The sequence below is a fragment of the Topomyia yanbarensis genome, chromosome 3, assembly GCF_030247195.1.
Source record: "Topomyia yanbarensis strain Yona2022 chromosome 3, ASM3024719v1, whole genome shotgun sequence".
NCBI classification, from domain to species: Eukaryota; Metazoa; Arthropoda; class Insecta; order Diptera; family Culicidae; genus Topomyia; species Topomyia yanbarensis.
The window spans coordinates 218,015,976-218,028,111 of record NC_080672.1 but is presented as its reverse complement, the minus strand read 5'-3'; the positions used below and the strand labels follow the sequence as shown (position 1 = coordinate 218,028,111).

The 12,136-nt window shown below is 34.2% G+C and overlaps 1 protein-coding gene across 6 annotated transcripts in view; it reads left to right on the top strand.

Moving 5' to 3' along the window:
- LOC131691036 (JNK-interacting protein 3) overlaps positions 1-12,136 on the top strand; it is a 1,253,801-nt gene that overhangs the window by 101,097 nt on the left and 1,140,568 nt on the right. The window contains exon 1 of one of the 6 annotated variants that reach the window (XM_058977177.1): positions 7,505-7,602. The exons of the other annotated variants lie outside the window; for them this stretch is intronic. The gene's annotated coding sequence lies outside the window, so the exon portion shown is untranslated. Of the gene's footprint in view, positions 1-7,504; positions 7,603-12,136 lie in introns of those variants that run through there. 6 annotated transcript variants of the gene reach the window in all.

Sequence of the window (12,136 nt, the reverse complement as noted above, 5' to 3'; positions counted from 1 at the left end):
TTTAATGCGGCTATGCCGCATAGACATAGTCCTCGTACTCGTCGTCGGAAACGTAAGCGAACCTGTGATCCACTCGTTTGCCCGGTATACCTAAACATAGGGGCTATCCCTAGTCGGACAGCATGAGAAAAAAAAATCGATGTGGCGTAGCCACATTAGGCATTAACAACGTTTTATTTAGTAACAATAGGATTGTATTGATCGGCAAAAATTAAATTGTTACTGCCTAAGATCGTTTTAATTGGGTGCTGTCCGACTTCGCTGCCGCTCAGTCGGACTTAACCTAGGGATAGCCCCTATGTTTGAGTATACCGGGCAAACGAGTGGATAACTTGTTCGCTTGCGTTTCTGATGACAAGTACTAGTACTAGCTTCGCCAAAACCTTACTTTCGGGAGCACAATAACCCTATGTGCAAGGTTAGTAGGTAGCACTTATTTTTAGTCTCATTAATGAATTATTAAAAATTTTCGCTTTCCGCCTCTTTTTTATGAATCTACCACACTAAACTAGCATATTCACGAAAGAAAAACATGTTTTCCACTTACAGGGGGAAAAGTAGCTAAAGTAAACAATTACCTTTTATTTAATACGATATTTTCCATACGTTTATTTGACACGATATTTACGCCTAAGTTACATTTTTTTCATAGCATGTTACAAAAATCCATAAGACTAATTTTAACTATTCAGGCCAGATTCGATTATCCGTAGGGTGCAGAAAAATTTCGCTTCGGATAATCGAATCAAAACAAAAGTTTTTTTTTCTTCATGAATATTTGTTATATGCTGAAAAACAGTATATAAGGTACATGCATCAATGTTTGACTCATGGAACATTTTTTTTTATCAAACCGTTTTAATAACGAATATCGATCACTTTATATTCTGAAGCCTTAGATATCGGATAGGCTGAAGTTTGTTGCGGTTCTTAAGGTGAAATTCAGGTCGAAAAAGCGCGCGCAAAAAATGAACCGAGTTGGGGTGACGAACCTCCGCACAAAGCGCAAAATGAAAAACCGACACATATATCCTACATGATCGCTACACAAATGGTACGCAGTGGGTCTAGCGCTCGTTTTTGATGATCATAATGTAAAGCTATGTTTCTATTGATGATGGATTTTATTCTTTCTTTCATAAAAACGAAGGTTAGCAAATTAGTTAGCATAAGTAAACCAATATGATAGTATGATAAAGTCTTGCATCATATCCATTATTGCGACTGTACGTAATTATTAGCATGGCTATAAATAAATTTGAATCATTTTCTTTACCCTGTGGTGCAAACGGTAAGGCACCCTTCGTACCTGGGATAGGACGGATCATTAGTGTCAAGACTCCTAACGACTGTATTCGAAAACATGTAGTAGAATGATTAGTATTTTGGAAGAAATTATTGGTTTTTATGTTATCGCAAAAATGTGCACGAAAGAAATTTTAACTAAAACCGTGACCAGAATGAAATCTAGTGCGAATGCTAGAGAGAAACCGGCTATATTTATGTTGATCGGTGAAAAGTTGTCGGCAGCACAAATCCGGAGGTTGGTTGTGGTAGAAAATGTGATTAAGTTGTTTCGATAATGGTTAAAAAGGAACAGGACGATTTCTAATATCGTTCAAACTTATTGATTTGATGTGTATAAAAATGAATATTTTAGGTTATTTCATTCAGATAACAATTAAACTTTATGGACCTCTCGTTTCGAACTAAGACGATAGACTAATGCCACTTTTGCTTGACCCCGAACCTGCGTCAGGTTGCAACCCCAATCGCTGTCATTTCTAACATTTTGACAGCAGCTGGAGTTAGAACCTGGCTCAGTTTCGCTTCAAGTAAAAACGGAACAAATAAGGCTGCAAAAACGTCCAAAGAGCTTTACCCCTAATGTATTGCGTTTTTGGTGTACAACGAGACGCACTTCAAGTTAGACTAGCCGTAATACGAAAAGACGATGCTTCTTTTATTCCCGTAGCAAAACACATTCTCAAGATGATAATGTTGATAGTACGTAGAAGTAAACAATGTTCATTTTGTGCCGATTCCTCAAAATATTTCGGAAGTATGATCTATTTAAAAATGTCCGATAATTATTTTTTCCTAATCAGTTCGCTTATTGTATAGGCACAAATGTGTTAGCTTGACAATGTCAATTTATTTTTTCACATTTTGAATATATTAAAATAAGAAAGTGCTGGAATAGTTTTTATGTTAAATCGAACAAGAAAAATCTATCTCAAAACTAGGAATACAATCCGATATAAAAGAGTGGGAACAATAGTTTTACCTTTCCCATATAGAAAGCTTATGTAATTGCTACAAAAACCGACTTTCTAACCGAGGCCTGGAGGGCCGAGTCTCATATACCATTCGGCTAAGTACATCGAGATCGGAAAATGTCTGTGCGTGTGTATGTATGTATGTATGTATGTATGTAGGTATTTTTTTGTTTTTTTACATTTTAACGACATTCAATTAGCTAGAGATTACTGGGTAGAGAAAGTTATGCAACTTAGAGCCATAGTACTCAAGTGAGAGCAAGGATGTGAAGTAAATAGATCGGAAAACTAGAAGTGGCAGGGTCATTAGAACAGGCTTAATATCGTACGGGTTTAATCTTTGTCTTCTGCTAATGACTTTGTGTGTATATCAACAAAATATCCACATCGATTTCTCTGGGATATATGAAACGATTTTTCCAAACTAAGATTCAAATGGATGGTATAATATTCCCATCGGCTTTCCGGATTTACGAGTTGAAGAGTACGGTTAGATATAAAATCTCTAAATAATTTGACCATGTTTCAAAATTAACAGTCACATCGACTTATCGTAGATGATTGTCCGATAATCACAAACTTAATCTTAACTCAAAAGCATCCCCATAGGTTGCTATAACGTTTCATTTTGATTGCTTATATGGTTCCGGAAATATAAACTGAATTGTTCGGTCATACATGAAATTTCAATGTCAGAATCTAGAAAATACATTTAAATTGTCGATGTCATGATAGCCCTCGTCACAAGCGCAGAGACTACTCTCTGCAAGCCCAATACGTCGCACAAGCTCATCGAACGTGTTGTGGTTGAACATTAGCCGCGACATTACACGAATGAAGTCTCGACCCAAATTACTATTTATTACTACAAGTAATAAAGGTTTATGAAAACAGGTAATTTGGTATCCATATCCATATACCGGTAGTATTTGATTTATCATGAATTATGGTCCCTTCGCTCCAAGCTTCAGAAGCTAATAGGAGAAAACATTTAGAACAAATGCATATTTCGTGGCTATAAATGACATAGAACTAATAAACTGAGAATGTTGATCATTGTTGTCTGGAAAGGAGTAGCATAGGTCGATTGAAATTAAGTATAATTGAAAACACATGGAACGCGTTCTCCTTCAGTAATTTTACTTTCAATTGACTGATTATTTTATGAAGAAGCGTAAATATGTTCTAGGCATGAGAAGCCGGTCGGCCGCAAAATATCACCTTCGTCGATTCAAACGATATTTTGCAGTTATTGTATTTTACAAAGCAAAGCTATCTGAGAACGAGTTACAGGGAATGAATACTTTTGCACGAAAAAAGTTTTCAGTTTTCACTAAAATAAAAATTTATGTTTAAAATTTAAATTGCAAAGACTTCCCATTTTTTTAGTTTTACATTTCTTATAAAAGAAATGTATAGAATTCGCTCAAACTTTCAAGATTTTTTCCGAGGCCCGGAGGGCCGAGTCTTATATACCAATCGACTCAGCTCGACGATTTGGGACAATGTCTGTGTGTGTGTGTCTGTGTGTGTGTGTGTGTGTATGTAACGGACAAATTCTCATTCGTGTTTCTCAGCAATGGCTGAACCGATCTTATCCAAACCAATTTTAAATGAAAGAACTAAAAACAGTATGAACGCTATTAATTTGTTTTTGATTCTGATGTTTAGTTTCCAAGATATGAATGTTTGAATGCGCAAAAATGGCGTTTTTTGCAGTTTTTTTAAATTATCTGGCGAAATTGACAATGTAGATTAACAATTTATATGGTTTTAGACAGCTTTCACGAATACCTTTCGAACAAGCTATAGATTGTTGAAATCGTACTATTATCAAAAGAGATATTTAACATTAAATGCGGACGAAAGATTTTTATCATTTCCCATAGCCAGAAATATGACCAAAAACATGTAATCTATTATTAACGCCAAAACGGCTTATTTTAGGTCAATAGTATCTTCGGAGAATTTAATGGAGGCAATATGCCCTTTCTTTTGGTATTGTGCTTTTGCTGATTAATCCCCCTATGAGTGAGATATTTTCACAAATTTTTTTGGAAGTGATTATATCGAAATGATGCCTTCAGCAAATTTGTAGCTCTTACTTTTGCGAATAACGTTACTGAAGACTTCAAATATCTATTTCGAATACTTTAAAAGTTATGGCTTGTTGTTTGTTGATTACTCTTTGTCGCTTATTTATTGTTCAATATAGTAATAATCCATTGAAATAAGCCAAACATTATTTCGATAAAACGAATTTTGTATTTCATTTTACTATCCACAACCGCTAGAAATAATCACCGAACACTTCCAAGTTATCTGGAAGGAACTTGATAACTTATCAGTACAAAAATGTTCATTTGTGCGAACTTTCTGACTGCAATTTTGCTAACTTATAACCATCGGATCGATCTGAAACATATCGGAAAATGAGAAGCGAAATAAATAACTCCAAGCAACGGCGTAGCCAAGAGAAGGTTTTGGGGTTTAACACCATACAACCCCCCCCCCCCCCACAACACCCAAAAAAAAATTGGATTGAAGTTGAAAATTTATTGATGCAGACTGATTTAATTCAATATTACAATAACAATTATCTGATCCGTAGATTGATAACCTGTTGTTGTAAACATCATGAGGACTTTTGATAAATTGTCGGAATGGGGTCCTGATATGTAACTGATCTCTTGGTCTTGATTTCACAGTTGTCTAATAGCATCAATATCAAATTCCTGTCTGAAAACATTCCAATAGAAAATTCCAGAGTTCTGTAATCAATCATAATCCTCAGATTTATTTTCAAATTGATCTCGTTTTTGTAGAGATGTACTGTAATAAGGGTCTTTATTTAATAGGAAGCGAAGTTAAAATTGATTTAATTCTATGAAACATAGAACTGCTCAACAAAAAATGCATAAATTTCAACAATTGCTTAAAATGTTTTTGCCTTTCTCATTCACCGGAGGACCGAGTGTCATATGCTAATCGACTCAGTTCGTCGAGATCGGAAAATGTCTGTGTGTATGTATGTCTGTATGTATGTGTGTGTATGTGTGTGTATGTGTGTATGTGGAAAAAATGTGACCTCTGTTAATCAGAGATGGCTGGATCGATTTGCACAAAGTTAGTCTCAAATGAAAGGTACAATCTTCCCATCGGCTGCTATTGATTTTTTTATTGATTGGACTTCCGGTTCCGGAGTTACGAGTTGAAGAGTGCAATCACACAACAAATTCCCATATAAACTGAAATGAAAAATTTTCAAAATCAAATTTGTATTTTTGATGCCAAATGACATTATAATGCATGAAACATTGAGATTTGATGTAAACTCGAAAAAATAACGTTTGACAAAAGTTGATTTTTTTGGACTTTGGTACTTATTTGCTCTGTTACTATTTTCTGAAAAATTAATTCTGCATAATTTTAAAACTTCAAAAATTACGGTTTCGGAATTATGCCGTTTAGACATTAAGATCGATTTTCACCAAACCCCCACCAATTGTAAAATTGGTATTGTAAAAAAAACGTAAGGGCGATACTTCAATGCTGATAGGTGGGACCGAAAAAGTAAACAATCGCCAAAGGGACTATATACTATATATACAATCATTTTGTCAATTTCAATAGCAAACACAAATTTTAATTTAATAATTTCAAATACTTCATGAAGTTTTGGGTTTCGATCACTGAATCATGCAATCTAGGATGTAAAAAACACAATAGTTCTAAATTGGAAATAAAACCAAGTCTGGAAATATGCACTGTTGATTTTCTTTGAATGCACTATGAGTCACAAGGGCGATTTTTCGGTACAAAAATCAATAACTCCCAAACCGTTCATTTTAGAGAAATTATGCTGAGAGAATATTTCTGGGGATTAAATTCGCTTTCTTTTAAAGTAAAATGTAGCTAGGGTGGTCCTCTCAAACATTCTTTTCGAAAAATTATTTTTCGAACAAAATGGTATAGCAAGGTACTTACTTCAGCAAAGTTGTAGAAAAATGTTTTTCAGTTAACATTTTCAAATGAATTAAAGTTATAGCACTATCGGTTTTTATGTTATAATTATTTTTATTCTTTAACTTAGGGTGTTTCTGAAAAAGTCAGTTTTTTAACTATAACTTTTTAAATAGTTAGTCTATCTTTTAGTACTTTTCATTGCGCATATTTCTGCTGAAGAATGTGAATCGATATCATTTTTCGTTATCGAGTTACGATCATTTTTTTTTAAATGAAAATGATAGTTTTCAATGTCCTCCAACTCAGAAGGTTGCAAAAACTAGCAGCTAAATTTGTACTCTTTTGAAAGTGCATCAAAAATACTATAAAATATTTCAAAATCAAAGTCAGCATTTTTGCCCTTCGATGTCAAATCGTCGCTGTTGTGCTATCTTATGACAAGCGCCATTTAGCACATTTCGAGAAAAACGATTTTTAAAGTTTGAGATTGAATATCTTGAAACTTATAAATGGTATAAACAATCCAAAGAAGACAATTGATGCTTCTATCTATTCTGCATTAATCTCTCAAATATTACGAAGATCGGTTGACTATGTTGCGAGTTTTTACTATGAATGTGAACAAAAGTCGCACTCACACGTGTCATAGGCGTGTATTGATGACAAAATTTGTATGACGTGTCATAATCGTGCATGGAAAATTTTCCATAGAAAAAAATCATCACTTTTTAACTTTTATTCATATCTTTGGGTTCATATGGTCTATAAACATTCGGTGAAATGCATTGTAAAGGAAATGAGTCAGGGAATCTAGAAAAAATGGTTATTCTTGATTACAGTGTTGCCAAATATATTTTATTTCCAGTTCAAAGCTAAAACTGTGTTTTTCTCACAACTCGTATAATTTTCTTTCGAAAATGTTTATGCCATTGTGTTCCTCAGACATTTTCACACATAAAACCGTCTAAAACTTCAATATAACTTGAACCAATCCCTAGATATAGTGATTTGAAGCAAAAAACTCACAATTTCTCATCATGTTTCTAGCTATATCTAAGTAACCAAGTAGAATTTCGAAATTCTGAAAACGCCACTTTGTAGAGATTTTTTAAACAAGTAATGTGGCATATCTAACTCAGTTTACCCCAAAATGGCGTTTGTCATAAGATAGCACAACAGCGACGAAATATAAACAACAACACCACGAGTCGTGACAGTTCAATTGGTATCAATCTCATTCATGAATCGAATCGCAGTAGCCGACGACTGCTTTGATCAACGCGTGTAGTGCTTTGTATTATTAGTGCTGTTAAAATGGATAAAATAAAGTTGTTCGATCTCTGGAAAGTGGCCAAAGGTGAAAATAAAAATAAAATAAAAGTTGTGTTTGAGGAAATAATGAGATAATTTGATGTGGGACAAAATGAAAAAAATAAGTTCACTCAGAATGCAAAAGCTGTAACAATTAAAACATGTAAAAGGTTTGATCAATTTTGGAAAGACAGTAATCGAATTGAGACGAAAGTGCTCGATAAAAATTCGAAATATTTTGAGAAGCCGTTAACAGTTCCTACAAAAGATTCAAACTGCACTTCCTCCCAAACCAGCATTCACAGAAATTCGTCGCTTACTTAGAACAGAATGAAGGGTAATCCTTAATTCATTTGCTTTTTAAGGCAAAATGCGCTACATTTTATATTATGTCAACACTTCCATTACCAACAAGTTTCATGAGCGAACAAGGAGCTGAGGCTCGGAACGATCGACTGAGTCACGGTAGAAATTGTTCAAGAGTCGCGAACATGGAAGATGTTTTCTTTAGAGCAATGGACTCGTCTAATCCGGTTCTTGCAGTTAGAAGATCCCGATACAGTAAACGCACTGAAATAAGTTCAATATTAAATGAGTTAGCACTTTGAGAAAAGAGACACGATTCAGATAACTATAACGACGACGATGCTGATGATGTTGATGATTGTGATTATAATAATTATGAGGATGACGATGATAATAAAGTAGTTACGTAGAATAGTAAAATAAATATCTGTCTGAGCCTAACGTTTTCAATATTTGTGTACATATATTTGACAAGCTCAAAAAATCATTTAACAACTCGACTTTTTGATCTAGTAAAGCAGGTTCTAAATGGCAATGACCAGACCCTTAAAAACAGCCGTATGCTGATGTCATTTAATCATAATGTTGATGTCAACATTTTTCGCTGAATGACAAAAAAGCAAAAGTTGATTTTGAGATATTTTACAGTATTTTTGATGCACTTTCGAAAGAGTACAAATTTAGCTGCTAGTTTTTGCAACCTTCTGAGTTAGAGGTCATTGAAAACTATCATTTTTATTTAAAAAACGCTTTTAATCCACCTAACAGTGTGATGAGACATTTCTTATAATTCTTATCACTCTCTTCGGATATTATATCGTTTGAGAACATTTAGAACATGATGATTCGCGATGTTTTTGATAACACATACTACATGGGATAGTGGGAGGACTCAGAGAATCGCTCAAATCAGCATAGGACAACATCAGTGCTAGAAATCTCAAACCAAATCAATGGGAAAGCGAAAAAATGGCCCATAAAATAGACATACCAACGAATTATTGTTAATGCTCTGTTAATAAAATATCTATATTGTGGTGGGAAAACTAGATTTTCCTAAAGGGGTTATATATTGTACTGAGCCAAAAAAATCGAAATTTTTTTTAATCGATTTGAAGTTTATACTTTACTAAAATTTCCAACGCGACTAAGAAGAACTAAGAAAATTGAAATCGCAGCTCCTGATATTTTTCTAAAGGTGACTTCCCAGTAGTATCCTTGATTTGAATTATTATCGCTAATCCTAATGCCAAAGAACAAATAAAAACCTCTCCAAAACGAACCCTTTGGGAAAATCATCTTCATTACTGGAATTTTCATTTTCACGAATCTTTTCGATAACCTTCCGTCACTTGCGTTAATACACTGGGTGCACAGTGCTCTGAAAATCTAGCGAAATCGTCTTAGGGCACCAGCGGGTCTAATTCAGAGCCATCTGCGCGACGAGTTAAATTTGTAAAGAATACTAAAAATTAATTTCTATTCCATAATTTTCAGTTCAGCAATTCGAGAGATCGTGCTCACCGCAAGCCATGAAAAATAGACTACGTTGTGAAGCGATGGTCACTATTTATTAAAAAATCACGGTTGAATAAAAAATTAAACTATTAAAAAAAAAATTAAAGGGTGACATTAAAAATGTAGCTTTTTTCAAGAGCGTGCAAATGTATTTTATCTATCACACATATCGACTCAAGTTCTTGCTCACTCGCCTATTTTTATGCTACAATTTGCTATATACCCTCCCCATTAAAACATAATTTATTGAAGGTCTTTTAACGGTAATCTATTAATTAATCAAGTATCTCACTAGGTGATTGGCATTATTTGGCTAATCCATCTAGTAAAAATAGGCTGGTCTGTCAAGAAAATATATTTAAAAGAAAAGTTCCATATTTAGAACCGTGACGAGGAAGCCCACGCCCAGCAACGGAAATATACAGATTCTTCATGAAATATGAAATTCATTTTCCATTTAAATTTTCAATAATGTATTAATGAACTTAAGTAAACAATCTTAAGGTTAAGTATTTCTTGATCGATTAGTGGTGAAAAAAATTATTTGATAAATTACATTGTTATGCAACGTTCGCACTACCAGTTAAAACGGGTTTTATGCTATCTTGGTGACATTTTCTCTTGTTGCTAATTATTAAAACGTGTTATAACTCTGTAGTGTAAACATTGTATTATTAAACCAATTCTGCAGCGTTTTATGTTATATAGGTGTTTTATGTGGTAATAGGACTGACATAATTATATCTTCAGTACAGCGGTTTGTTGCATAATTTCAAACAGATATATTTTAAAATTTAAATTAGTATACCTAACCGTTCTATTTGTTGTATACTTTAAAACGCAATTAGAACTGTGTTTTAACTACATAGGGCAGGACAGATACTCTGACTGGATAAACTGGGAAAACAATTTTAAGTCCAGTAACGATTAAGACATGGCTTGAATTTGAATCGAAAAAGAACATCCGCCTAAACTGCTGCTGGGACGGTAAGTTCTGTTTTAAAATTTTCCGTTGTGTACAGTACGAAACAAAAGTATTTGAAATTAGAAAACACCCAAACATAACCTCAATATGGCTAACATACATAATGGCTTCTTCATGCTAATTGACGAAAACAAAAAGTTCTGCTGGGAATGTGATTGTTTCCGATGCAATTACACTCAGGTTTTTTTACGCAGGGGATACAGGCCGTGCAAATGAAAACCGCCTAAATTTCAAAAAACGCGTAAATGAAAACCGCGGAAATTTCAAAATTCGCGTAAAAAATACCGCGTAATAAAACCTGAGTGTACTCCCCTATATAAAATACTACGCTGCTGAACAGTGCAATAACTACAGAAGCACGTTGTCAGATGCCTTACTGATAAAAAAACATATAACCAAAATATGAAACATATGAAAACCAATAGGCTCTTTACCCTAGGCAGCTACAATGCGCCGTAAACATGGATTAACAAGTTACAACGCACACGCATGCATAAAAATAAATATATTTTATTCAAACGCAACACTCTTAAGCAGCACACACCGTATTGAATTAAATCCAAACCACCCCACCCACCCACTTTGCAAATCATTCTGTGACACCGTGCTGGTACCCGAAAAATCCGCAAACGGCCACCGCTGCCGAAAATGCATAGCGTCTACCGCTTATTGTAGTGCCCACACGCTGCAGCCATGATCGTACCCGTTCGACATAAACTGATTCAAACGGGTACGCGTCACCTCTATTTATAAACTAACCGTATATGGTTTAGTCACATAGGTGCGAGTGTGTGCAAATGCCAACGTTGCCGAAAATCGATAGCGCTTATTGCATCGCCCGGAGACGATGTTGTTCGTATGAGACAAGAGCAACAACTGATTTAAACGGACATGCGTCGCTTCTATTTATGACTTTTCGCCTTTCATTGAGTCACTAAGCTGCCCTCTTTTGACGGCTGTGTCTGAGAAATCTGCCTCACGAATGGTAATTTTCCCGTTTTTCGTGAACTTTTTAATTTTACCAATTTCCAAAAGTCTACTTTTATTGGGGAGATATTAAATTATTACCAATATTTAAGTTAGGTGTTTCTGAATCGGTTGGTGTATGAATGATTAAAATCCATCTAGTAATATCGGAGTTATAAGCGTGCAAACCTTACATAGTTTCGTTACATGGGAGATAGTTTAGATTTTAGAATGACACCTAGCCCCAGATAGTGGAGTAAGACATTTTTAATGTCAAAATTTCAAATAGTTTATAATTTTCACAAACTTATTAGGAAAAATTGTTTAATAAGCTTTCGTAATATTGTGCAGGAAAAAAGCTGAAAATTTCAGTATTTTCTCTATCTGCAACATATATTAAGTATACCAATTAATTGGTATACGAATTGGGATAGGTTCGCCAAATTTTGGAAGAAGTCTATAAAATAACCCCTTGAAAACTACCTAAAAATTGTTGTAGTTCGATGCAATAAAAATCCCCAAAAATGAAATGTACCTATTAATTTGAAACACAGTGAATAATACATACAATAAAGACCCATTTTTATCGATCTCATGGTGTATTTTAGGCTGACAAAATGGGGACGTTGACTAAATCGGACAATTTTTTTTCTTTATAATAAACTGAAGCTGTTAAAATATTCTTCCCGTCCCTTGATGTAGTCTGATAACTATTTCTGATTATGATGAACTTTTTATTTTTGCATATTTCCATCTTCATGATAAGGAAATCATGCTCAAGAAAGGATTTACTCGAATTCAGTCT